Source organism: Hyla sarda, chromosome 9 (assembly GCF_029499605.1).
Source record: "Hyla sarda isolate aHylSar1 chromosome 9, aHylSar1.hap1, whole genome shotgun sequence".
In the NCBI taxonomy this organism is placed as follows: Eukaryota; Metazoa; Chordata; class Amphibia; order Anura; family Hylidae; genus Hyla; species Hyla sarda.
In genome coordinates, this window is record NC_079197.1 from 41,996,364 (window position 1) to 42,021,864 (window position 25,501).

A 25,501-nucleotide genomic window follows, 5' to 3' on the forward strand; every position below is an offset into this window, starting at 1 on the left:
GAAATCGTGATGTCATCAGAGAGCATTCCAAAAAGAAAAGAATTTCCTCTGTAGTATTCAGCAGCTAATAAGTACAGGAAGGATTAAGATTTTTTAATAGAAGTAATTTACAAATATGTTAAACTTTCTGCCACCAGTTGATTTAAAAGAAAAAAGGTTTTTACGGGAGTACCCCTTTAATAAAGGTCATTTAACCCCTTCCCTAATAAAAGTTTGAATCACCCCCCTTTTCCCATAAGAAAAATAAAAGTGTAAAAAAAAAAAATAAATAAACATATGTGATATCGCTGCGTGCGTAAATGTCCGAACTATAAAAATATATAATTAATTAAACCGCACGGTCAATGGCGTACGCGCAAAAAAATTCCAAAGTCCAAAAAAGCGTATTTTGGTCACTTTTAATACCATTAAAAAATAAATAAAAAGTGATCAAAAAGTCAGATCAAAACAAAAATCATACAGATAAAAACCTCAGATCACGGCGCAAAAAATGAGCCCTCATACCGCCCTGTACGTGGAAAAATAAAAAGTTATAGGGGTCAGAAGATGACATTTTTAAGCGTATACATTTTCCTGCATGTAGTTATGATTTTTTCCAGAAGTGCGACAAAATCAAACCTATATAAATAAGTTGGGTATCATTTTAACCGTATGGACCTACAGAATAATAAGGTGTAATTTTTACCGAAATATGCACTGCGTAGAAACGGAAGCCCCCAAAAGTTACAAAATGGCGTTTTTTCTTCAATTTTGTTGCACAATTATTTTTTTTTCCGTTTCGCCGTGCATTTTTGGGTAAATTGACTGTCACTGCAAAGTAGAATTGGCGACGCAAAAAATAAGCCATAATATGGATTTTTAGGTGGATTTTTAAAAGGTAAGGAGGAAAGAACTAAAGTGCAAAAACGGAAAAACCCTGAGTTCTTAAGGGGTTAAGGACCCGGCCCAAATATACCTTAAAGGGGTTCTCCACTGCTTTAACCTTCTTGGGGCAGTTAGGTAGTACTGTGGCTATATGTTATTACCCCTTTGTTTCCTGCTGGTAACGCTACTGTAGTTGGGTAATTTTTTACCTTATTTTCAACCCCGGAAGCTGGTTACTTCATTAGTTTGCTGGCTTTTTTCGACCACTGTTTTTTTTCAGCCACCGCTATCTTTCCATCGCTACGTCACCCTGCATGGTGTTGTGTTGGAGGCCGGCCTGCCCCACGCTCCGTACGTGCCCGCCTCCCGCGCTGATAAATATTCCACCGTCATAATCGCGGACATCCTTCCTTTCAGCTTCTTATAAGCTGATTGGGCTGCTCACGGCGAATCGGCTCCGTTGTTGGGCGCAGTTCGTCCTTGGTCTGGAGGGTCATCTGCCAGAGAGCACCTAGCTAACCTTTGGGAGCTGTTCAGCACACAGGTACTCCCCTCTGGCAAGGTTAGTGTTAACAATACCCCAGCGCGTCAGTGCCGAAGCTGAAAACACAATGGCACAAGCGCAGATGACCCTCCCGACCGAGGCCGAACTGCGCATTCGCCCAACAACGGAGCCGATTCACCGCGAGCAGCCCAATCAGCTTATAAGAAGCAGAAAGGAAGGGGGTCCGCGATTATGACGGTGGAATATTCATCAGCACGGGAGGCGGGCACTTAAGGAGTGTGGGGCAGGCCGGCCTCCAACACAACACCCTGCAGGGTGACGTAGCGATGGAAAGATGGCGGCTGCTGAAAAAAACTGTAGTAGAAAAAACCCAGTAACCAGCTTCCATGTTTGAAAATAAGGTAAAAAATAACCCAACTACATTAGCGTTACCAGCAGGAAACAAAGGGGTAATAACATAAAGCAGTGGAGAACCCCTTTAAGGACCCGGCCATTTTTTTGAACATCTGACCACTGTCACTTCAAGCATTAATAAATCTGGGATGCTTTTACCTTTCATTCTGATTCCGAGATTTTTTCGTGACGTATTCTACTTTATGTTAGTGGTAAAATTTTGTTGATACTTGTATCATTTCTTGGTGAAAAATTCCTAAATTTTATGAAAAAATTGCATTTTTTTTCACTTTGAAGCTCTCTGCTTATAAGGAAAATGGATATTCCAAATAAATTATACATTGATTCACATATACAATATGTCTACTTTATGACTGCATCATAAAGTTTACATGTTTTTACTTTTGGAAGACATCAGAGGGCTTCAAAGTTCAGCAGCAATTTTCCAATTTTTCACAAAATTTTCGTTAATTTTTCAGGGACCAGTTTTGAAGTGGATTTGAAGGGCCTTCATATTAGAAATTCCCCACAAGCGACCCAATTATAAAAATGGCACCCCTCAAAGTATCCAAAATGACATTCAGTAAGTGTGTTAACCCTTTAGGTGTTTCACAGGAATAGCAGCAAAGTGAAGGAGAAAATTCAAAATCTTCATTTTTTACACTCACATTTTCTTGTAGACCCAGTTTTTGAATTTTTACAAAGTGGTAATAGGAGAAAAAGCCTCAAATTTGTAACCCAATTTCTCTTGAGTAAGGAAATACCTCATATGTGTATGTCAAGTGTTCGGCGGGCTCAGAAGGGAAGGAGCAACAATGGGATTTTGGAGAGTGAACTTTTCTGAAATGGTTTTTGGGGGGCATGTCACATTTAGAAAGCCCATATGGTGCCAGAACAGCAGAAAACCCCACATGGCATACCATTTTGGAAACTACACCCCTCAAGGCACATAACAAGGGGTCCAGTTAGCCTTAACACCCCACAGGTGTTTGACAACTTTTCGTTAAAATCGGGTGTGTAAATGGGAAAAAAAAATTATTTCACTAAAGTGCAGTTTTCCCCCCAAATTTACCATTTTTACAAAGGGTAATGTGAGAAAATGCCCCCCCAAATTTGTAACCCCATTTCTTCTTAGTATGGAAATACCCCATGTTAGGACGTAAAATGCTCTGCTGGCGAACTACAATGCTCAGAAGAGGAGTCACATTTGGCTTTTTGAAAGCAACTTTTGCTGAAATGTTTTTTTGGGGGCATGTCGCATTTAGGAAGCCCCTGTGGTGCCAGAACAGCAAAAAATACCCACATGGCATACTATTTTGGAAACTACACCCCTCATGAAACGTAACAAGGGGTCCGCTGAGCCTTAACACCCCACAGGTGTTTGACGACTTTTCGTTAAAGTTGGATGTGTAAATGAATTTTATTTTATTTTTTTACTAAAATGCACTTTTTTCCCAATTTTTTTTATTTTTACAAGGGGTAATAGGAGAAATGACCCCCAAAATTTGTAACCCCATTTCTTCTGAGTATGGAAATACCCCATGTGTGGACGTCAAGTGCTCTGCGGGCGAACTACAATGCTCAGAAGAGGAGGAGCGCCATTGGGCTTTTGGAGAGAGAATTTGCTTGGAATAGAAGTCGGGGGCCATCTGCATTTACACCCCCCCCCCCCCCCCCCCCCGTGGTGCAGGAACATGAACCCCCCCACATGTGACCCCATTTTGGAAACTACACCCCTCATAGAATTTAATAAGGGGTGCAGTGAGCATTTACACCCCACTGGCGTTTGACAGATCTTTGGAACAGTGGGCTGAGCAATTGAAAAATAAAATTTTTCATTTTCACGGACCACTGTTCCAAAAATCTGTCAGACACCTGTGGGGCATGAATGCTCTCTGTACCCGTTATTACATTACATGAGGCATGTAGTTTCCAAAATGGGAAACGTGTGGGGGGGGTCCATTGTTCTTCCATTATGGGGGCTTTGTAAACGCTCGTGGCCTTCAATTCCGGACAGATTTTCTCTGTAAAAGCCCAACAGCGCTCCTTCTCTTCCGAGCATTGTAGTTCGCCCGCAGATCACTTTAAATCCACATATGGTGTATGTTCTTACTCAGAAGAAATGGGGTTACAAATTTTGGGGGGCTTTTTTTTATCTGTTTTCCCATGTGAAAATGAAAAATTTAGGGTAACACCAGCATTTTAGTGTAAGCAAAGCTTTTTTTTTTTATTTTCCCATCCAAATTTAACGAAAATTCGTCAAACACCTGTGGGGTGTTTAGGCTCACTATATCACTTGTTACATTCCGTGAGGGGTGTAGTTTCCAAAATGGGGTCACATGTGGGTATTTATTTTTTTCCGTTTGTGTCAAAACCGCTGTAAAATCAGCCACCCCTGTGCAAATCACCAATTTAGGCCTCAAATGTACTTAGTGCGCTTTCACTCCCGAGCCTTGTTGTGCGTCCGCAGAGGATTTTACGCCCCACATATGGGGTATTTCCGTATTCAGGAGAAATTGATTTACAAATTTTGGGGGTCTTTTTTTTTCCTTTTACCTCTTGTGAAAATAAAAAGTATGGGGCAACACCAGCATGTTAGCATAATTTTTTTTTTTACACTAACAGGCTGGTGTAGACCCAAACTTTTCCTTTTCATAAGGGGTAAAAGGAGAAAAAGCCCCCCAAAATGTGTTATGCAATTGCTCCCGAGTACGGAAATACCCCATATGTGGCCCTAAAGTATTTCCTTGAAATACGACAGGGCTCCGAAGTGAAAGAGCGCCATGCACATATGAGGACAATATTAGGGATTGCATAGGGGTGGACATAGGGGTATTCTATGCCAGTGTTTCCCAAACAGGGTGCCTCCAGCTGTTGCTAAACTCCCAGCATGCCTGGACAGTCAGTGGCTATCCGGAAATTCTGGGAGTTGTTGTTTTGCAACAGCTGGAGGCTCAGTTTTGGAAATACTGCCATACGATACATTTTTCATTTTTATTGGGGGGGGGGGGCAGTGTAAGGGGGTGTATATGTAGTGTTTTACCCTTTATTTTGTGGTAATGTAGTGCTTTTAGGGTACATTCACACTGGCGAGGGTTTACGGTGAGTTTCCGGCTAGGAGTTCGTGCTGTGGCGGAAAATGTGCCGTAGCTCAAACTTGAAGCAGAAAATTCACTGTAAACCCGCCCGTGTGAATGTACCCTGTACATTCACATAGTGGGGGCAAACCTCCAGCTTTTGTAAAACTACAACTCACAGCATGCACTGACAGACTGTGCATGCTGGGAGTTGTACCTTTGCAACAGCTGGAGGCACACTGGTTGGAAAACCTTCAGTTAGGTTCTTTTACCTAACTCAGTATGTTCCAACCAGTGTGCCTACAGCTGTTGCAAAACTACAACTCCCAGCATGTACTGATCGCCAAAGGGCATGCTGGGAGATGTAGTTATACAACAGCTGGAGGTACGCAACTACAACTCCCAACATGCCGAGACAGCCGATAAATACTGTAATTTCCCCTCCCCTCCCCCCCCCCCCCCAACCCCCTCACATTCAGCAGGACATCCCTGTGTCCTGAAAGATCTTTTCGGGACACAAGGATGTCCCGGTTACCTTTCTGCGGCCCCACGTTAACTTTAAAAATGCAGGGGCCGCCAGGAGGTAGCGCACGAAGGGACATCACTGACGTCCCGTGCGTGCGCCCATAGGAACGGAGCAGAGAGGATGCACACATGGTAAGTTACCTGCGCGTCATCTTCAGTGCTCCGACCACCACTCCTCCGGTCCCGGGACCTACTGCTATGGCCCCTAGGCCATAGCAGTAGATCATGACCCCGGACCAGAGGAGCGGTGGTCGGAGCACTGAAGTGGGGCAGTACACAGACATACAGTCTCCAGCCATACACTGTATATGGCTGGAAGCTGTATGTCTGTGGGGGACACTGCCAACATAATGTGGCGGGACTACAACCTAAAGCGGGGGAACTGCAACCTACTGTGGGGGAACTGTCATGCCCCCTCTCATAGACTTGCATTGAGGGGGCGAAGTCACACGGGGGCGGAGTCGTGACGTCACAATCTTCCGTTCCCGTGGTCGGGAGCCAGAACCTCCAGCGCTGCCGGAAGCAGATACAGGTGGGTGCTGCACGCTATATTGCGGGGGTCCCGCAATCAGACATCTTATCCCCTATCCTTTGGTTAGGGGCTAAGATGTCTAGGGGTGGAGTACCCCTGTAAGGACAAGGGGAGGACTAAGGCAAAGTTTCCAGAGAAGGCAAAAGCACAAGAAAAAAATTCCAAAAAATTACCATAGCACAGGAGAAAGCAGAAGCAGTTTTTCTGTGTTTTTACAGGTAAAAAAAAGGGGGAAACCTAGCCTTAGGGTTCTCTGGGAGCAGGAGTCTGGAGGAGGACTTAGGGGTCTGGGGGAATTAGGGCTCGTCCACACTACGAACTTCCGCCAGCATAATTTTGCTTGTTTTCAATGGGACGCTGCTGCTGTGTGCACACTACGGAAGGCAGTGTGTGGTAGTATTATTTTTAGAGGGCATGATGTTAGGCAGTATAATATACAGAGTACACAGGGTTTGGCAGTATTATATTTAGAAAGCACAGTCTCTTATTATGATTCTTGTCTTTATACAGAGGATGAGGATCGGCTGGCAAAGTACGGAACCAATGATGTCCAGGCGTCGAACTTTACAGAGGAAGATGGAGCTGGAAGAAGACATGGCGTCTGGACCAGATGAAGAAGAAAAGGAAAGACAACAGAGAAGACGTCTCCTGTGAGTGATTTTATGTTTGTGTATTCTCCTGACTGTCCCATTAGGTCTCTCGTCACTTCTAACTTTTGCAGTAATAATGGATGAAACTGTACCCCAATTTGAGGCTCCAGCTGTTACAAAACTACAACTCCTATAATGCCTGAAGATCTCCAGACATAATGGGTGTTGTAGCTTTGCAACAGCTGGAAAGAGTGACTTGAACTGAAGTGATTTTAGACCATGCAGACCATTTTATTTTAACGGGGGCCTGACTCCTGTTCCACTCATCATAATGAAGTGCTCCGTCTTCCAGGCAGCCTTAATCTGGCCCTGGATCTGAAGTACCATTTTTGCATTGATAGGACTTATTGATCGCTTTTAATTCATTTTTTCATGATATAAAAAGTGACCAAAAATTCACTATTTTGGATTTTGGAATTTTTTTGCACGTACGCCATTGACCGTGAGGTTTAATTAACATTATATTTTTATAAATCGGACATTTCCACACACGGCGATACCACATGTTTATTTTTATTTACACATTTTTTTTTTTTATGGGAAAAGGGGGGTGATTCAAACTTTTTATTAGGGAAGGGGTTAAATGATCTTTATTCAATTTTTTTTTTCACTTTTTTTTTTTTGCAATGTTATAGCTCCCATAATAGGGGGCTAGAACACTGCACACACTGATCTTTTACATTGATCAGTGGTTTCTCATAAGAAACCACTGATCGATGATTCTGCCGCTTGACTGCTTATGCCTGGATCTCAGGCACTGAGCAGTCATTCGGCGATCGGACAGCGAGGAGGAAGGTAAGGACCCCCCGGCTGTCTTGTAAGCTGTTCTGGATCCCACGATTTCACCGCGGCGATCCCGAACAGCTCCCTGAGTTAACCGGCATGGTTTTACTTTCACTTTAGACACGGCATTCAACTTTGAACGCTGCGTCTAAAGGGTTAATAGCACACGGCACCGCGATCAGTGCCGCGCACTATTAGCCAGGAGTCCCGGCCGTTGTAGATCGGGAGCGTACTCATGACGTACCGGTACGTCATGGGTCCTTAAGAGGTTAAGGACCAGGGGTTTTTCCGTTTTTGCACTTTAGTTTTTTGCTCCTTACCTTTAAAAAATCATAACCCTTTCAATTTTGCACCTAAAAATCCATATGATGGCTTATTTTTTTGCGCCACCAATTCTACTTTGTAATGACATCAGTCATTTTACCCAAAAAATCAAATCAATGTGAGACAAAATTGAAAAAAAACACACCATTTTGTAAATTTTGGGGGCTTCTGTTTCTACGCAGTACATTTTTCGGTAAAAATGACACCTTCTCTTTATTCTGTAGGTCCATACGATTAAAATGATGCCCTACTTATATAGGTTTGATTTTGTCGTACTTCTAAAAAAAATCATAACTACATGCAGGAGCAGGAAATTGTATACGTTTAAAATTGTCATCTTCTGACCCCTATAACTTTTTTATTTTTCCGCATATGGGGCAGTATGAGGAATCATTTTTTGCGCCTTGATCTGAAGTTTTTAATGGTACCATTGAACTGACTTGTTAATCGCTTTTTATTCATTTTTCATGATATATAAAGTGACCAAAAATACACTATTTTGGACTTTGGAATTTTTTTGCGAGCACGCCATTGACTGTGCAGTTTAATTAATGATATATTTTTATAATTTGGACATTTCCGCACGCGGTGATACAACATATGTTTATTTTTATTTACACAGTTTTTTTTTTTTTTTTATGGGAAAAGGGGGGTGATTCAAACTTTTGTTAGGAGAGGTTTTAAATTATCTTTATTCCCTTTTTTTTTTTCCACTTTTTTTTTTTTTATAGGGAGCTATAACACTGCACACACTGATCTTTTACATTGATCACTGGTTTCTCATAGGAAACCAGTGATCAATGATTCTGCCGCTTGACTGCTCATGCCTGGATCTCAGGCATTGAGCAGTCATTTGGCGATCGGACACCAGGTGGCAAGGTAGGAGACCCTCCAAGTGTCCTACAGCTGTTCGGGTCCGCAGCAATCCCGAACAGCCCCCTGAGCTAACCATCATTGTTTTACTCTCACTTTAGACACGGCGTTCAACTTTGAACGCCGTGTCTAAAAGGTTAATAGCGTGCGGCACCGCGATCATTGCAGCGTGCTATTAGCCACGGGTCCCGACTGTTGTTAGAGGCCGTGCCCGACCCGCTATGACGCGGGGCCACGAGGTGGCCCCACGTTATAGAAAGGGAAAGGACTCAGGACGTAGGTGGCCCCACGTTATAGAAAGGGAAAGGACTCAGGACGTACTGGGTTAAGAGTGGTAAAATAATGCAAAAGTGGTATGGCGCACTGCAGACAAGCTGTGTTTGTCTCAGAGCCCATAGAGTTAATTGGTTCTGAGAGTCTTTTGGTTATCTGGTTGCTGTGGCTACGCCTAGCTCTGAGCTGGTCAGCTGACCTTTAGTTCACCTGTGTAGCTGCCTATTGAAACCTGCTATGTGCTTTCAGATCTCGCCTGTTAAAGAGTTTCTCCAGTAGCTAGAGTTTGCATTTATTATCCTGATCATCTGGTATTTTTTACTTCTTGGCTTGGCATTATGACCTTTCTCTTGTTCTTGTGACTTTTCAACCTTGACATTTCCTGGTACAGACTCGGCTAGTTGACTTTGACATATTGTGTGTGTTTGTTAGTATTTTTTCTGTTAGTGTGAGTGCTTCCTGACTGTATCCCGACCTGTCTGTTTTTGTAGTTTATTTTTTTGATGGTGACTTCCATCACTTACTTAGGAAGGGACCGTCACTGTGGTTGTCAATCCATTGTTTAGGGCAGATAGGCAAGTAGGTAGGGTCAGAGGAAGTGGGTGAGATCAGGGCTGCACTCCTTCCCTGCCCATAAGAGACAGTCTGTAAGCTGAGCTCCAGACCTGGCTGTCAATATAGACAGAATTTAGCCAGCAATGTGAGGCAAAAACAAGAAAAAAAAAAGCAGCACAGGACACCTACAACAGTTATGGAGTACTTACAGTCGATCACTACCTATTTCCAGCTGCAAGGACCTGTGAACAAGGGGAGCAACCCTCCACTGTGGCTTCCTGTCTTGCAGTTGCTACATTCCTCTCCTGCTTCAGACACTGTGTCCTTTCTACTGTTGGCGGCTCTAGTCAGGCGAACCCTGCAAATATCAGGACTGCAGAAGTTGTATCCAGAGACCTTAGTGTCCCCTCCAGGTACCATGCAGTTCTCAACAAGTAGGACCTTCACCATACTCGCTGACAGCCCAAACAAAACAAGCTTTCTTCTTGCTTGGAAAGACCTCTGTTGCACCTGCCTCACAACCTTAGTGCATTGTTTTAATACTCCAGGCATCCCTTTCCTACCTGATCTGTCCCTTCCCTCATTATCTGGCCCATGCACCCCTTTTCTTTCTTCTCCAGATGTTCCCCCATTTCTCTGTATGCTTTTCAAGTTGAGGCAATTTATTCTCAGGCCCCCGCGGATCTTGTATCTTTAGATATATTTAAAGTCTTTCCTGCCTCTTTGGATAGCAGTGATTGTCCAGATTATTGGGGAGATAGCCCACCTTCTAAGAAAAAGTAATTCAAGACGCCTAAGAAAGTTTTGCCCACAGACAGGCTGCACACTGGATATGCCGCCTTAGATGATTCTCAGGGATCAGGTCGCAAACTCGCATTACCATAAATGCACAGGCTGTCTCAGTATCTCTTTCACCCCAGCTGCCAACCAATCCTCCACTTTTGCCTTCCCCTGAGGAGGCCACACATACCCAAAATAATAATTTGCAAGCTCTGTTGATTCTATTATCGACCAAAGCTTATATGAAGACTCTTGTCTCAGATATAACAAACTCTTGACTTGAAAAGGTCCAGGAATTGGAACTTTTCTGCTCTACTGTACCCTCACAAGTCAAATTCATACAAACTGCCACAGGTACAACCAAGCAGACACAGGAATACAAAAAACAGGAAATAATGTTTGCCTGATGAACTTGCCAAAGCCATTTCCTCTCTGTCACAGCCATTTACTCTCTACCTGCGGGGAAAGGCCTAGGTCCTGATGTATTTCAGCAAAGTTGTATAAAGTGTTACAACCAAAATAGTCATCTTCCCAATTGACATTGTTTAATGGCGTCTCTGGCTCCTCTTCCCTTCCATAGTCCACTTTGTGAGACTTCATTAGGTAGTATACTGATAGGCCTGTCATATATTGGTGAAAAGGAAGCCTGGTGGCACTCTCAGATTGTTTTATGCATTACTTAGCCACGATATTGACCTAAGTTCTGGACTACTTCCATCTTACCAAGAGTAAACTGTGAGTGGAACTTGAAGGTAAGGTCTCTGCCTTGGACCCGAGATCTCTTCTCTGACTTTCAAAGTATTTGTTATTGAGGTCGACTCTGGCTGCCTTGCTGCTGATCTCGTCCTTGATTGCAAGAGTACATCATATTTTCCTTGTCCATTCTTTATTTTTATTTTTTCTGATGGCCCCTTATGCCTGTCGGGGGTAATGCTGATCCTGCCCCTACTCCCTGGCAACCTCTTTTCTGGGTCACAATAGAGATTGGGGGGGACTTTTTATTTTAAGTTTCTGACGTTGTATGGTCTAAAGTCTCTTCTGACAATTATTCATGACACAGACCCTACACCACTTTATCTATTCCATTATGCCCTCCCTAAACACTTTTACGGCTCCTCTAAAATGTGCCTTCACCTGCATTAATCCCTCTAGCCTTTCAAAAACCTGTGTGCCTCCACGTCGCCCGAAACCAGGCCCATCACTGTTTCGTACAGTTATTTTATGGATTTATTGCAAGAGCACCCTCTTTCCGGTATTAGTAAGAAAGACTGAGGTAAATCTTTGGTTCTCTGCCATACATATCCTGAAAAGCACAGGAAACCCACTATAAACTACTGTACTATTGGCCAAGATTTACATGGAGGTCACTGACTCTTGCTAGCGATCTGGATGCCCATCTGGTTCTATGCTCTATATATGATGGAACTGCCTTTTGGTCAGTGGTAAGTGAAGTGTCTCGAAATTACAACCTCTTTAGTGAGTTGGGGGAAATCCTTATTGAGGTTTCTCCTAATGGACTTGCTTTTACAGTCATAATAGTACAGCATAATTGATCAGTGATGTGCATCAGATCATTTATTTTCAATATATATCATACATGTGCTTAGTTCACACAGTTCCAGACTTGCTTGAATTAAGAATTTATTATTTATCCTGACACTGCAGAATATAAAAAGCTGCTCCCAAAATTTGTTGGAATGAAGCAACTTTACCTATAATATGCCTTTTCTTGTAACAGCACTTGTGTGAGTCACTTTTGCCCCTGTTAAAAAGAATATACATGTATCATAGTTGCTGTAAAAAATATTTATAGCTCCAAATAGATGTAATTTGTCTTCTTTTTTTTCTAGTTAGATGAGCAGTACAGCTAACCAATAGCCATGGAAAAATAATGCATAGTGTTCTGATATTAGTGTTTTGTTAAGAGCATGTAGTTAGGTGTATGTACAAACATTGACAGATGTTACCAGCTAAATACAAAATATGCTCCTTCAGGTTGCAGTGTCACAGTCCATTGACAATACTCATTAGTGGTAGAGTAGCTTTTCACAGGGCACACTTTCTGATGGGCACTCACAAGGTACAGTAACATAGTTTTGTTTATCATACTTGCCTAAATATTGGGAATAATGGTAACAATATAACTAAGGAGTACAGTAGCTCTGTTCAGTAGGGGCACATTGGAACCTTTCTTGTTGTTGTGGTTTAATGGCCCAGTTTCTTTTATAAGTAACAGAACTAGAGGTGCACCGAAATGGAATTTTCAGAACCGAAACGAAACCGAAATAAAAAAAAATGTCCGGCCGAAACCGATACCGATACCGAAACCGAAAATGACTTCTCCCCGTCTTCTTGTAAAATGCAGCGCTCCGCTCATTAGATTCCCCCACATTAGATTGCCAGCTCCCCCACATTAGGTCGGGAGTTCCCCCACATTAATAGGCAGCTCCCCCACATTAATAGGCAGCTCCCCCACATTAATAGGCAGCTCCCCCACATTAATAGGCAGCTCCCCCACAATAGTAGGCAGCTCCCCCACAATATTAGGCAGCTCCCCCCAACAATATTAGGCAGCTCCCCCCAACAATATTAGGCAGCTCCCCCCAACAATATTAGGCAGCTCCCCCCCCCACATTATGTCAGCAGTTCCCCCACAATAGTAGGCAGTTCCCCCACAATATTAGGCAGCTCCCCACAACAATATTAGGCAGCTCCCCCCAACAATATTAGGCAGCTCCCCCCAACAATATTAGGCAGCTCCCCCCACATTTGTAGGCAGCCCCCCCCCCCAACAATATTAGGCAGCTCCCCCCAACAATATTAGGCAGCTCCCCCCAACAATATTAGGCAGCTCCCCCCAACAATATTAGGCAGCTCCCCCCAACAATATTAGGCAGCTCCCCCCAACAATATTAGGCAGCTCCCCCACATTTGTAGGCAGCTCCCCCCCACAATATTAGGCAGCTCCCCCCCACAATATTAGGCAGCTCCCCCCCAACAATATTAGGCAGCTCCCCACACAATATTAGGCAGCTCCCCCCCCACAATATTAGGCAGCTCCCCCACATTTGTAGGCAGCTCCCCCCCCCCCCACCCACAATATTAGGCAGCTCCCCCCCAACAATATTAGGCAGCTCCCCCCCAACAATATTAGGCAGCTCCCCCCCCCACATTTGTAGGCAGCTGCCCCCCAACAATATTAGGCAGCTCCCCCCACATTTGTAGGCAGCTCCCCCCCACACAATATTAGGCAGCTGCCCCCCAACAATATTAGGCAGTTCCCCCACAATAATAGGCAGCTCCCCCACACACAATATTAGGCAGCTCCCCCCACATTTGTAGGCAGCTCCCCCCCACATTAGGTCAGCAGTTCCCCCACAATAGTAGGCAGCTTCCCCCCACCCCACAGACATACAGCTTCCAGCCATATACAGTGTATGGCTGGAGGCTGTATGTTTGTACTGCTGCCCCCACAGTGATCCGGTCACCGATCCTCCGGCCCGGGGTCACATCTACTGCTATGGCCCATGGACCATAGCAGTAGGTGCCGGGACCGGGGGAGCGGTGACCGAAACACTGAACAAGATGACGCGGTCACTTACCAGGCCCCGGCCGGCGTGCGTTCTCCTGCGACGATCCTGCGGTCCTCCTGCGTCTCTATGGTTGTACGCACGGGACATCAGTGACGAACGACCATAGAGGCGGAGAAGCGAGGGACCGAAGGAGGATCGCAGGAGGACGCCGGGGAATGGTGAGTGACCGGAGGACATCCTTATGTCCCAAAAAGATTTTTAGGGACACAGGGATGTCCGGGATAGGATTAAGAATACTTCTTTTTATGTGCCCGGGCCAGCTCCCGTGTATGGCTGCAGGCGGGGGCCGGCCAGAGCATATAAAAACTAATACTCTATACTAAAAACCAGGGGGCCTCCAGCTGTTGTGAAACTACAACTCCCAGCATGCCCGGACAGACTTTGCCGGTCCGGGCATGCTGGGAGTTGTAGTTTCACAACAGCTGGAGGCCCCCTGGTTTTTAGTATACAGTATTAGGTTTTATATGCTCTGGCCGGCCCCCGCCTGCTGCCACACACGGGAGCCGGCCCGGGCACATAAAAAGAAGTATTCCTATCCCGGAGAGCGCATCCCCCCCCCCAGATGTTGTGCCCGGCCCCCCCTGCACCCCCACCCCCCACGAGTGCCTTTGCCACTGGCAGTGTTTGCAACTTGTGCTGTGCAGGGGAGGTGAGTCATTATCGGCACATTTTTAGTTGTTTCGGCATTTCCCCGAAACAGCTATTTTCGGCCGATATGTATCGGCCGCCGATATATCGGTGCATCCCTAAACAGAACCATTATTTTGTTGGCACCATCCCAGTATATGAGGGTGAATGTAGCATACTTTACCTGGGAGCCACTTTTGCATTGTTCATTGTTTATGGCATGCTTCTTTGCTCTCCTGTTTTCTAATGTGCCTGTGGTTACATTTTCCTTTTCTGTGACTATTTACTTTATTGGATTATCTGTTTTATGCACATTTGAAAGCAGAGATCTAACATGAATATGCAGATCATTGTATTATGAATGGGAGGAAAAGGAGAAACAGTTGCAAACAACAAACGGTAAGTAGATATATGTACGTATTTTTGTTGTTAATGTTCATGTTGGAACTAAATAATTGTACTGTAACCCAGCTACAATTACTCTTAGTCAGAGAGTAGTTTTGGGTATTATAACTAGCATCCTACTGCCTACTCCTTTCATTAAAGTCAGCGTTTCACTCCGGTCGGCTCATTGAAATGAATTACATTCGGCGGCATACGGCAGGGATACGGGAGCGCAAGGTTTTAGCTCCCCCCAGCCGTATGCGGTCCCTTATTGGTAAAAATGTGATGTGAACCCAGCCTAAGGCAAAATGCCATTTCTTGTCAGTCTAGTAACCACATTGGAAACATAGTATGATGCAATGCAGAAGATTGTGGGCGGGACCGGGGGGGGGGGGGGGGGGGGGTAAAAAAAAACTGTGTAGAAGAGGAGTGGAGCAAGATTGCTTCTTTCGTGTTTCAAAGGCCTTAAAAAAGAAAAAATGAAATCTGATTTGTTGCTATGGGCAACTGCAACACTCTTCATTTACACAAGTTTTAATAAATCTCTTCAAGAGTTTTAGAGAGAAACTGGCAGCTTATTCACCTGTTCTAAACCCAATATAACAATTATATTATTGCAGGAGAACAGCTTTAACCCCTTAAGGACACATGACGTACTGGAACTTCATGTGTCCGCTCCCAATCTATAACACGGGGCCACAGCGTGGCCCCACATCATAGCGGGTCGGGCCCGGCCTCTAACAACTGCCGGGACCCGTGGCTAATAGCGTGCGGCATTGATCGCAGTGCCGTGCGCTATTAACCCTTTAGACGCGGCGTTCAAAGTTGAACGCCGCGTCTAAAGTGAAAGTGAAAGTGTGCCGGTTAGCTCAGTGGGCTGTTCGGGATAGCCGCGGTGAAATCGCGGCATCCCGAACAGCTTACAGGACAGCAGGAGGGTCCCTACCTGCCTCCTGGTGTCCGATCGCCGAATGACTGCTCAGTGCCTGAGATCCAGGCATGAGCAGTCAAGCGGCAGAATCATCGATCACTGGTTTCTTATGAGAAACCAGTGATCAATGTGAAAGATCAGTGTGTGCAGTGTTATAGGTCCCTATGGGGACTATAACACTGCAAAAAAAAAAAGTGAAACAAAAAAAGTGAATAAAGATCATTTAACCCCTTCCCTATTAAAAGTTTGAATCGCCCCCCTTTTCCCATAAAAAAAAGTGTAAATAAAAATAAAAATAAATATTAAAACCTTGCCGAGGTCCCCTGCCTCATCAGTATTCTCCGCCCGCCCACCTGCCTACGTAATGAATATACAAACGTCTTCACTGTTATGTCAACTAGTGCCAGAAAGTTAAACAGATTTGTAAATTACTTCTATTTAAAAATATTAATCCTTCCAGTACTTATCAGCTGCTGTATGCTTCACAGGAAGTTCTTTTATTTTTTAATTTCTTTTATGTCTAACCACAGAACTCTCTGCTGACACCTCTGTCCATATCAGGAACTGTCCAGAGCTGGAGCAAATCCCCATAGCTAACCTGCTCTGCACAGTTCCTGAGACCGAGGGAGGTTTCAGCAGAGAACACGGTGGTCAGACAGAAAAGAAATTCAAAAAGAAAAGAACTTCCTCTGTAGTATACAGCAGCTGAGTAAGTTATTTACAAATCTGTTTATATGGGTATTCCAGGAATTTTCTTTTATTTGACTATGCTACAGGGGCTGTAAAGTTAGTGTAGTTCACAATATAGTGTCTGTACCTGTGTATGACGGTTTTCTCCCAATTCTTCTGTGATTTTCACTTCAATATTTATTTTTATCAGCATACAAAATGACTGTTGTCTCAGATTTTTCCCAGCTTGCAATTCGGCCGAGACCTGACTCACTAGTCAGCTGATGACAAGGAGCCTGTGTGCTTCAATGGGTGGAGGGATCGCTTGGTGGGAGAGAGATCAATCTGCAACTAATGCAACAGCTGTAGGCACCCTGATTGAAAACCACAGGTCTGCAGCTCATTTATGTTTCAATGGGCGGGGTGGCTGATGTGTGGGAGGGAGGAAAATGGAATTGTGGGATTTGTAGTAAAAAAAAAGTCAAACAGGAAATACCGGTTAACAAAAAGCTAGCCACAGTATTATGGTAACCTCACAACATAGCCACTTAGCACCAAGACAAGCGCAGATCCTTCCTAAGCATGTCCATTAATGACTGCCAGGTACGTACTAAAATCACCTTATGGTGGATAACCCCTTTAACTTTATTGCACCAGTTGATTTAAAAAAAATTGCTTTACACCGGAATAACCCTTTAACTCAGAGTTCTCCCTGCATAAAATTGTTGGCACGTATAGCGTTTTACTATAATCCTTTCAGCTTGGATTATTAGACTCATAGTTGGGCTGGACTTAAATTCATAATACGGATGCAAACATTCTGTTACATGTATATGTGAAAATCGTCTAAGGGTTCACACTAATGGGTTCACACCACTTTTCTTAATATGGGGACCAGATCCAACTGGGGGGAGTGAAAACCAGGCGCTGCCGTACCCCAGCCGGACCCAGCCCACATCTCATTCATTTGAATGAGCAGACCGGAGTGAGATAATGACTTCGGTTGGCATGTTTTTGCCCCATATCCGGTTATGAGACCGCACCTAAAACCGTAGAATACCGCGGTTTTAGGTTCGGTTTCAAAACTGGATACGGGGCAAAAATGAGCCAACTGTCTGTCTTTGGTTGGCTCATTCAAATGAATGAAATGGGGGTCGGGTCCGGCTGAGGTACGGGAGTGTCCGGATTCCATTTCAAGTCTGGTGTCGTTTTTCCGTTAACAATTGCCGCTTCACAAATTCTGAAGTGTGAATTTGTGAACGGAAACCTTTTCACTACACTATACATTTTAGCAAGCAGAATTTCTGCCTGCAATTTCAAACGGAATTGCAGGCGGAAATTCCGTAGTGTGAACCTAGCCTAACAGCGGCAGCCCCTCCTATGTGATTGGAAACATTAAATTTGCATATAGTTGTAGTGCCGGTAAACTGCAGGTTTAACTGCAGATGGTGACATTGCATGGCACATGTGAAGACATGGTAAGAACATGATTCCACAGATGTTTAAGGTACTGGGGTCAGTTTGTAAGGCAATAACAAGGCAACAGACTCAATTTAACCCCTTAACGTCGCAGGACGTAAATGTACGTCCTGGAGATGTGGTACTTAACGCACCAGGATGTACATTTACGTCCTGAGCATAACCGCGGGCATCGGAGCGATGCCGGCATCATGCACGGCAGGTCCCGGCTGTGGATCGCAGCCAGGGACCCGCCGGTAATGGCAGACACCCGCGATCCCGCGGATGTCCACCATTAACTCCTCAGAAGCCGTACTAATTTGGTTAAAAAGTTTGCGATTTTTTTTTAAGCGCAACAGTAATAGAAAAGTGTATAATCATGGGTATCATTTTAATCGTATTGGCCCAGAGAATAAAAAACGCATGTAATTTTTACCATAAATTGTGCGGCGTGAAAACAAAACCTTCCAAAATTTGCAAAATTGCGGTTTTTTTTTTAATTTCCCCACACAAATAGTATTTTTTGGGTTTCGCCATACATTTTATGGTAAAGTGAGTGATGGCATTACAACGGACAACTGGTCGCGCAAAAAACAAGCCCTCATACTAGTCTGTGGATGAAAATATAAAAGAGTTATGATTTTTTGAAGGGGAGGGGGAAAAAACAAAAGCGTAAAAATAAAATTGCCTGAGTCCTTAAGGTCCAAATGGGCTGAGTCCTTAAGGGGTTAAACTGACTGTCCAGCCATGAGCCCCAAAATCATATGATTAGTGCTTAGCTAAGAGGAGTCTGAGGTACTCAGTATTACATGCTTCCTGTCTTATGATTGGTACAGGCTGCTGCACTCTCAATCTACACTGCAGCTTTACATCTTCAGATTGGCTTCTGGATATAAACACAAGTCTGTAACAAGCTGACCAGGAAAGAAGCGTCGGGAGATTATTTATAGTATACAAAAGTAAGGAAAGAATTATTATAAAATCCAGACTGCTTAACCACTGAGAAAATGATAATGAGGTAATTGTAACATAAAACTCTCCAGGCTCCATTTAAAAGTTGTTTTAAGGCAAAAAAAATAGTTTTTTTTTTGGAAGACGTTCTTAATAGGTGGTTAAACTCTACAAGAATTAAATAATATCCCAATAATTTTGCCTTCCTTCGAATATGCTGCTGTTTCTGCTTTGTTAAATGATTAAGTGGCTTTTTCACTTCAAAGAGTAAAAACAGAAATTTCATAGGATGAATAGACATTTAGGATGAAGCACCTCTTAACTGAAGTGTGTGAGTTAAGTCACAAGCCAAAAGTTTCTTCTTAACTTCCTATATACACTGGTAGATTTGCTCCACTGTGTGCAAAACTGCAAATATTCATGTGGATTTTGATACAGGCTTGATGCTGTAGAGTTCCTAAAAAAAAAAAAAAAAAAAAAAAAAAAAGAGTAGGAAAAAAAAATCATTACAAGGTGATTTACAGCAATAGAGTTGCTTGTGGATTTATTGCTGATTTTAATGTTCCTGTGTATGTCAACTGGGAAAATCTTCAGTATATCTTTAAAGCATACCTGTCATAGTTAAAAAAAAGAAAAAAAGTGACATGTGAGGCTGGGTTCACACTACGATTTGAAGTACGGCTCCCGTATACGGCTGGGAGGAGGGGTGGGGCGGGGCTTAATCGCGGCGCCCGCACTCAACCGTATTCGGGAACCGTAGTTAATGTATGTCTATGAGCCGACCGGAGTGAACCGCAGCCTCCGGTCGGCTGCTTTTTCAGCCGTATGCGGTTTCCCGACGGCAGGCAAAAACGTGGTCGACCAAGTTTTTGCCTGTGGTCTTGAAACCGCATACGGCCAAAAAAGCAGCCGACCGGAGGCTGCGATTCACTCCGGTCGGCTCATAGACATACATTAACTACGGTTCCCGAATACGGTTGAGTGCGGGCGCCGCGATTAAGCCCCGCCCACCCCTCCACCCAGCCGTATACGGGAGCTGTAGTTCAAATCGTAGTGTGAACCCAGCCTTACTCAGGACCCAATCCTGATCATGTGCATATCATTTTTATGTGTCTCGGACCTATATATCCAGAGATATAAGCATTTATCTGCTGGTGAGTTACTTTATCATTGTGCAGGCTGGAGGGGGCGTGTCAGCCTGCCTCCCTCACAGGATCAAGCCTGGGCAGTCAGCCAATCAGTACTCTCTACTCTGTAACCCTTTCCTCTCTTGTTTTATGCTGTGTCATGTGTCAGAGGAAGATACTTGGAGCTTGCCTGCAGTAATCTGAAGACATTATGGTGAATTCATAACAGCATAAAATGTGTAAATATAAGAATAGATCTTTATAAAATTAGTGCAAGGATTTTTTAGATAAAAGTACAGCATTTTTATGAATACATGTTCTATCTGTTTTATCTTCTCCTAGTAAAGCTGGATGCTAATCAGCATAGCTGTCACTATGTGTGTCATTCATCTTTCACAGACTCCTGAATGTCTGATCAACTTCTTTGTCATTCAGGAGTCCGAGAAAGTTTTGACTATTTCAGCATGCTGGGAGTTGTAGTTTAGTAACAACTGAAGCTGCAATGTTTGTAAATAACTGTGTTAGAGCAGTGTTGCCTCCAGCTGTTGTAAAACTACAGCTCCCAGCATGTCCACACATCCTTCATCTGTAGTTTTGCATACACAATAGAAATCTCCTATAATGGATACCGGTATGCTTTACGGCCGGTATCCAGTATGCTGTAAAATCTAGACTAGTCTGTCTGGCTAAAAGACAGGCGACCTCTAGTGGTGGCTATTTTGAGCTTGAATTTCAGGTGAAAATACTTTTTTTTTTTTTTAACAGTTGTATATTGTGAAATGTCATATTATGAGTCCTGCAATATATGAAACGTTTTTTAACAATGACAGTGCCTCTTTAAACTACAACATAAATCAATATCCTGAATATAAACCCTGCAAGTTCCACTCATTCAGCCAGCCTTGACAACGTAAAGCGTCCTCTTTCCAAAACACGTAGGCTTTTGGGCCCCCCAGACTATATGTATTGTGACGTCACACAGCAGTCTCACGTGAGCAGAACAAATCAAAGTGGAGCTTGAAATGCTGGTAGAGACGAGGCCGGCCGGGCCAGTTCTCCCAACAGAGAAGAAAAGCGGATCGCCGCTCATCATCTGCATTGATTAGGACTCCGCTTTCTTCTATCTACGGAACTTTATACCAACAGCTAAACACAAGGTAACGGACTATACATACTCAATTGGTTTATAATAAGACTGCATTTGTTTTAGGGATCAACCGATATTGATTTTTTAGGGCCAATACCGATAACCTGTGAACTTTCAGGCGGATAGCCGATAACTTATACGATATTCCGGTATAAGTTATTGGCTATTTCTTCTCCCCCCAAATATCCGTGGTAAAATGTGTGTGTGCAGGTATACCCTGATAAACTGTTTCTGGCCCCACAGAAGCCGCTGCAGATCAATGATTTAAAGCGGGCGCTTTAAATCAATGAACTGCAGCGGCTTTTGCGGGGCCAGAGACCGCCGCCGCCACCCGCTTCTCTCCCCCTGCCTGTTCTGGGGTTCTGAATCCAACCACCGCCGCTGTCTATCCTCTGGCCAGAGACCACCGCCGCCCGCTTCTCTCCCCCTGCCGGTCCTGAGTCCAACCACCGCCGCTGCCCCATTGCTACTTCTGGCTCTGGCGGCGTCCTGAGCTGTCACTATGCGCACTGACGGCGACGGCGCGTTGAGGACGTCACTCGTCATTGCGCAGCGCACAGCAACAGCGCAGAATTTATTCATTATTGAGCATATTGATACCATCTATAACAGAAAATACTGCTTCTAGCATAGTGTTCTTTTTTAGTATTCTAGTACTCAGTTACTGACAATATTTATAGATATCGATCTATTTTATAGTGGCTAACAGGGTACCACTATAGTAACCGGGCAGCAGAGTATGTTACCTATCTCCATAGAGCCAGTGTATTTCTAATTTTTCTGTGATATTATAATCTGCTGCAGATTTTCTGGAGCAAATCCACCCTGTGTGCATTTACTCTAAGGCTATGTTCAGATGATGGAATGGAAAATATTTGTTCGGAAATTCCACTGACAGCGGAGCATTGGCAGAACATGCTGACGCTAGGTCCGCTCAGAAATAGACTGTCTCTTAGATGGCAATGCATTACAATGCGAACTCTGCAGATGTCTATTCTTTCTGTGGACACCGGAATTAGAATTCTGCTGTTTGAACAGTGCATCAGAATCACATTGGGGGAGATTTATCAAAACCTGTGCAGAGGAAAACTTGCCCAGTTGCCCATAGCAACCAATCAGCTTGCTTCTTTCATTTTTATGAAGGCCTGTGAAAAATGAAAGAAGCAATCTGATTGGTTGCTATGGGCAACTGGGCAAGTTTTCCTCTGCACAGGTTTTGATAAATCTCCCCCATTGTTTTCACATTGACTCGGCTGCTGCAGAATCTTCATACAGAATTCTACAGGGAAATTCCATCATATGAAAGTAGTCACAGGCTATGTCCACAAGGCAGAATGTCTGGTCGGAAAATTTCCAGGCAGACATTCTGCAGAAAGCGGTTGACGGAAGAACATGCTGGCTCTAGAACTGCTCCGAAATGCCTTGTCTCCATAGACGGCAATGCATTTCAGAGCGGAATCAGCAGAAAGAATAGACTTGACTAATCTTTCTGTGGATGCCAGGTTCGGGATTTCCATCTACTGCACAAATTCCTCCATGCAAACAGTATACTATAAACTCAGAAAAAGGTAATAGTGGTTCTAAGTGTGCCACCAGGTATATAGAATATATCATCCAGCATAAATAATACAAGAAGGAGAAAAATTCTCAGGATGTGCCATAAAACTTAACTTTTACTCTTTACCTTTTAAATTGTAAGAGTAAAAGTTACGTTTTATGGCGCAACCTGAGAATTTTTCTCCTTCTTGTATCCATGCAAACAGTGCAGCAGAATCCCATTAAAAACTGTGGAATTTCCTAGCTGAATATTTCTGCTTAATTCCGCTTGGAAATTCCGCCGGGTGAACATAGCCTAACACTGACAGGCTATAAAGCTTTAGTATACACATTATTACAAAGTAATTTACTATTGGTCAAATTCCCAAATAAACTATGATTTTTTTTTTTATCAAAAATTATTTTATTCTTAAAAAAAAAAAAAAAAATATATATATATATATATATATATATATCTCAAAGTGTGTGTGTGTATGTATGTATGTATGTGTGTATGTTCCAGCATCACGTCCAAACGGCTGAAGATATTAACATGAAACTTGGCACACATGTTAATTATATGTCAGCAACAAACATAGGATAGGTGATTTAACCCTTGCCCACCCCGATTTGCCAGGGGCAGGGTTTATGTTTAATGTCCCATACAAGTCAATGGGAAATATATGTTACTGCATAACTTCCAAACGGCTGGAGATATTTCGATAATAATTGGTCACATGTTACTTATATGTCCACTTAAAATATAGGATAGTTAATTTAACCCTTAACTACCCCCATTTGTGAGGGTCAGGGCTTTTGTTTAAAGTCCCATGCAACTCAATGGGAAATGTATGTTCCCACATAACTTCCGTACGGCTGAAGATATTTCAATACCTGGTACACATATTACGGGTCGGGATAGGAGGTCAAGATAGGAGAATGGGATAGGAGGTCGCGATAGGAGGACGGGATAGGGGGTCGGGATAGGAGGTCGGTATATGAGGTTGGGATAGATGGACTGGATAGGAGGACTGGATAGGAGATTGGGATAGGAGGTCAGGATAGGAGGTCGAGATAGGAGGTCGGGATATGAGGATGGGATAGGAGGTCGAGATAGGAGGTCGAGATAGGAGGTTGGGATAGATGGATTGGATAGGAGGTAGGGATTGGAGGTCGGGAGAGGAGGTCGGGATAGGAGGTCGAGATAAGGATAGGAGGACGGGATAGGAGGTCGGGATAGGAGGTCAGGATAGGAGGTTGACATAGGAGGACGGGATAGAAGGACGGGATAGGAGGTCAAGATAGGAGGTCAAAATAGGAGGACGGGATAGGAGATCAGCATAAGAGGTCGAGATAGGAGGACGGGATAGGAGGACGAGATAGGAGGACGGGATATGAGGTCGGGCTAGGAGGATGAGATAGGAGGTCGGGATAGGAGGTCGGGATAGGAGGTCGGGATAGGAGGTTGAGATAGGAGGACGGGATAGAAGGACGGGATAGGAGGTCAAGATAGGAGGTCAAAATAGGAGGACGGGATAGGAGATCAGCATAAGAGGTCGAGATAGGAGGACGGGATAGGAGGACGAGATAGGAGGACGGGATATGAGGTCGGGCTAGGAGGACGGGATAGGAGGACGGGATATGAGGTTGGGCTAGGAGGATGAGATAGGAGGACGGGATAGGAGGGCGAGATAGGAGGACGGGATAGGAGGTCGGGATAGTTGGTTGGAATATTTCGGTAAAAATGACAAGTTATCATTATTCTGTATATAGGGTGTAACTCTTACCTACATCCTTATATAAAAGATGGATTTTTGTTTCAAGTCCCATGCAAGTATATGGGACTTCCAGTACCTTACTCCACAAGCTCCGCATCTCCTGGTGAATGCGTTAATCTGTCTTGCAAGCCACACCCCATCTCACAAAGACACGCCCACATTTTAAGCCCAACCCTTTTATTATCTACCCTTTTGGTCCATTGGTCTGGCCTGCAAATCACGCCCAGTCCCATCAAGCCACGTCCCCTTCTATTCTCAGGTCGGGATGTGATGTCGGGATATGAGGACAGGATATGAGGAGGAGATAGGAGGTCGAGATAGGAGGATGGGAAATAAGGTTGAGATATGAGATCAGGATAGGAGGTCGAGATATGAGGTCGAGATAGGAGATTGGGATATGAGGACAGGATATGAGGTTGAGATATGAGGACGGGATAGGAGTTCAGGATATGAGCTCGAGATATGAGGACGGGATAGGAGTTCAGGATATGATCTCGAGATATGAGGACGGGATATGAGGTTGAGATATGAGGACGGGATATGGGCTTGACAACAATATATGAGGATGGGATATGAAGTCAAAAGCTTCCTCCTCTGTTGGTTTTCCTCCACAACAAGGATTAGGAAGGAAAAACTGTGCAACGCTGGGAACTCGTATAGTATATATATAAAACTCAATGGGGGACATGTATCATTATTTGTGTATGGTAGAAGCAGTTCACCCCTTTTGCCGAATTCTAAATTATGTGCAGAAGCGCTAAATTTATCAATCAAACGCAATGAGTATCATAAATTGCGGGCAAATATAGTAATATCCTCAATCCACTCTTTGAAAAATAGAATCGATGATTTAGAGTATCTTGCTACGTCAAGTTCAAGATAGTTTATATTTTCGTTCAAAAAAAGCTACTTGCGGAAATTTTTTGGGTGTAAAGAAAAAGTATGCAGTTAATAAATCCTTGCGTACTATAGATGCCACTCCAAGGTACCCCGAATCGGCCACATCTGGATGACATGCTCTACCAAAATGTGCGCAAAAAATGTGCAAAAAAACGGCTTGCGCAAAATTTAGCTAAAAAAATTACACACAAAACAGGGGTAAAAACTTTGATATATGTCCCCCAATGTGTGTAAGTATTTGTGTGTATGCTCCAGAATCACGTCCA

At 43.8% G+C, this 25,501-nt stretch overlaps 1 protein-coding gene across 3 annotated transcripts in view; it reads left to right on the forward strand.

The window, feature by feature from the left end:
* The first annotated feature begins 5,771 nt into the window (after window positions 1-5,771).
* The window catches only part of LOC130290244 (uncharacterized), a 95,696-nt gene continuing 75,966 nt past the window's right edge, over window positions 5,772-25,501 (forward strand). The window contains exons 1-3 of one of the 3 annotated variants that reach the window (XM_056537582.1): window positions 5,772-6,546; window positions 14,680-14,753; window positions 18,633-18,755. The gene's annotated coding sequence lies outside the window, so the exon portion shown is untranslated. Of the gene's footprint in view, window positions 6,547-11,517; window positions 11,577-14,679; window positions 14,754-18,632; window positions 18,756-25,501 lie in introns of those variants that run through there. The other 2 variants (XM_056537584.1, XM_056537583.1) reach the window with 2 other exon arrangements.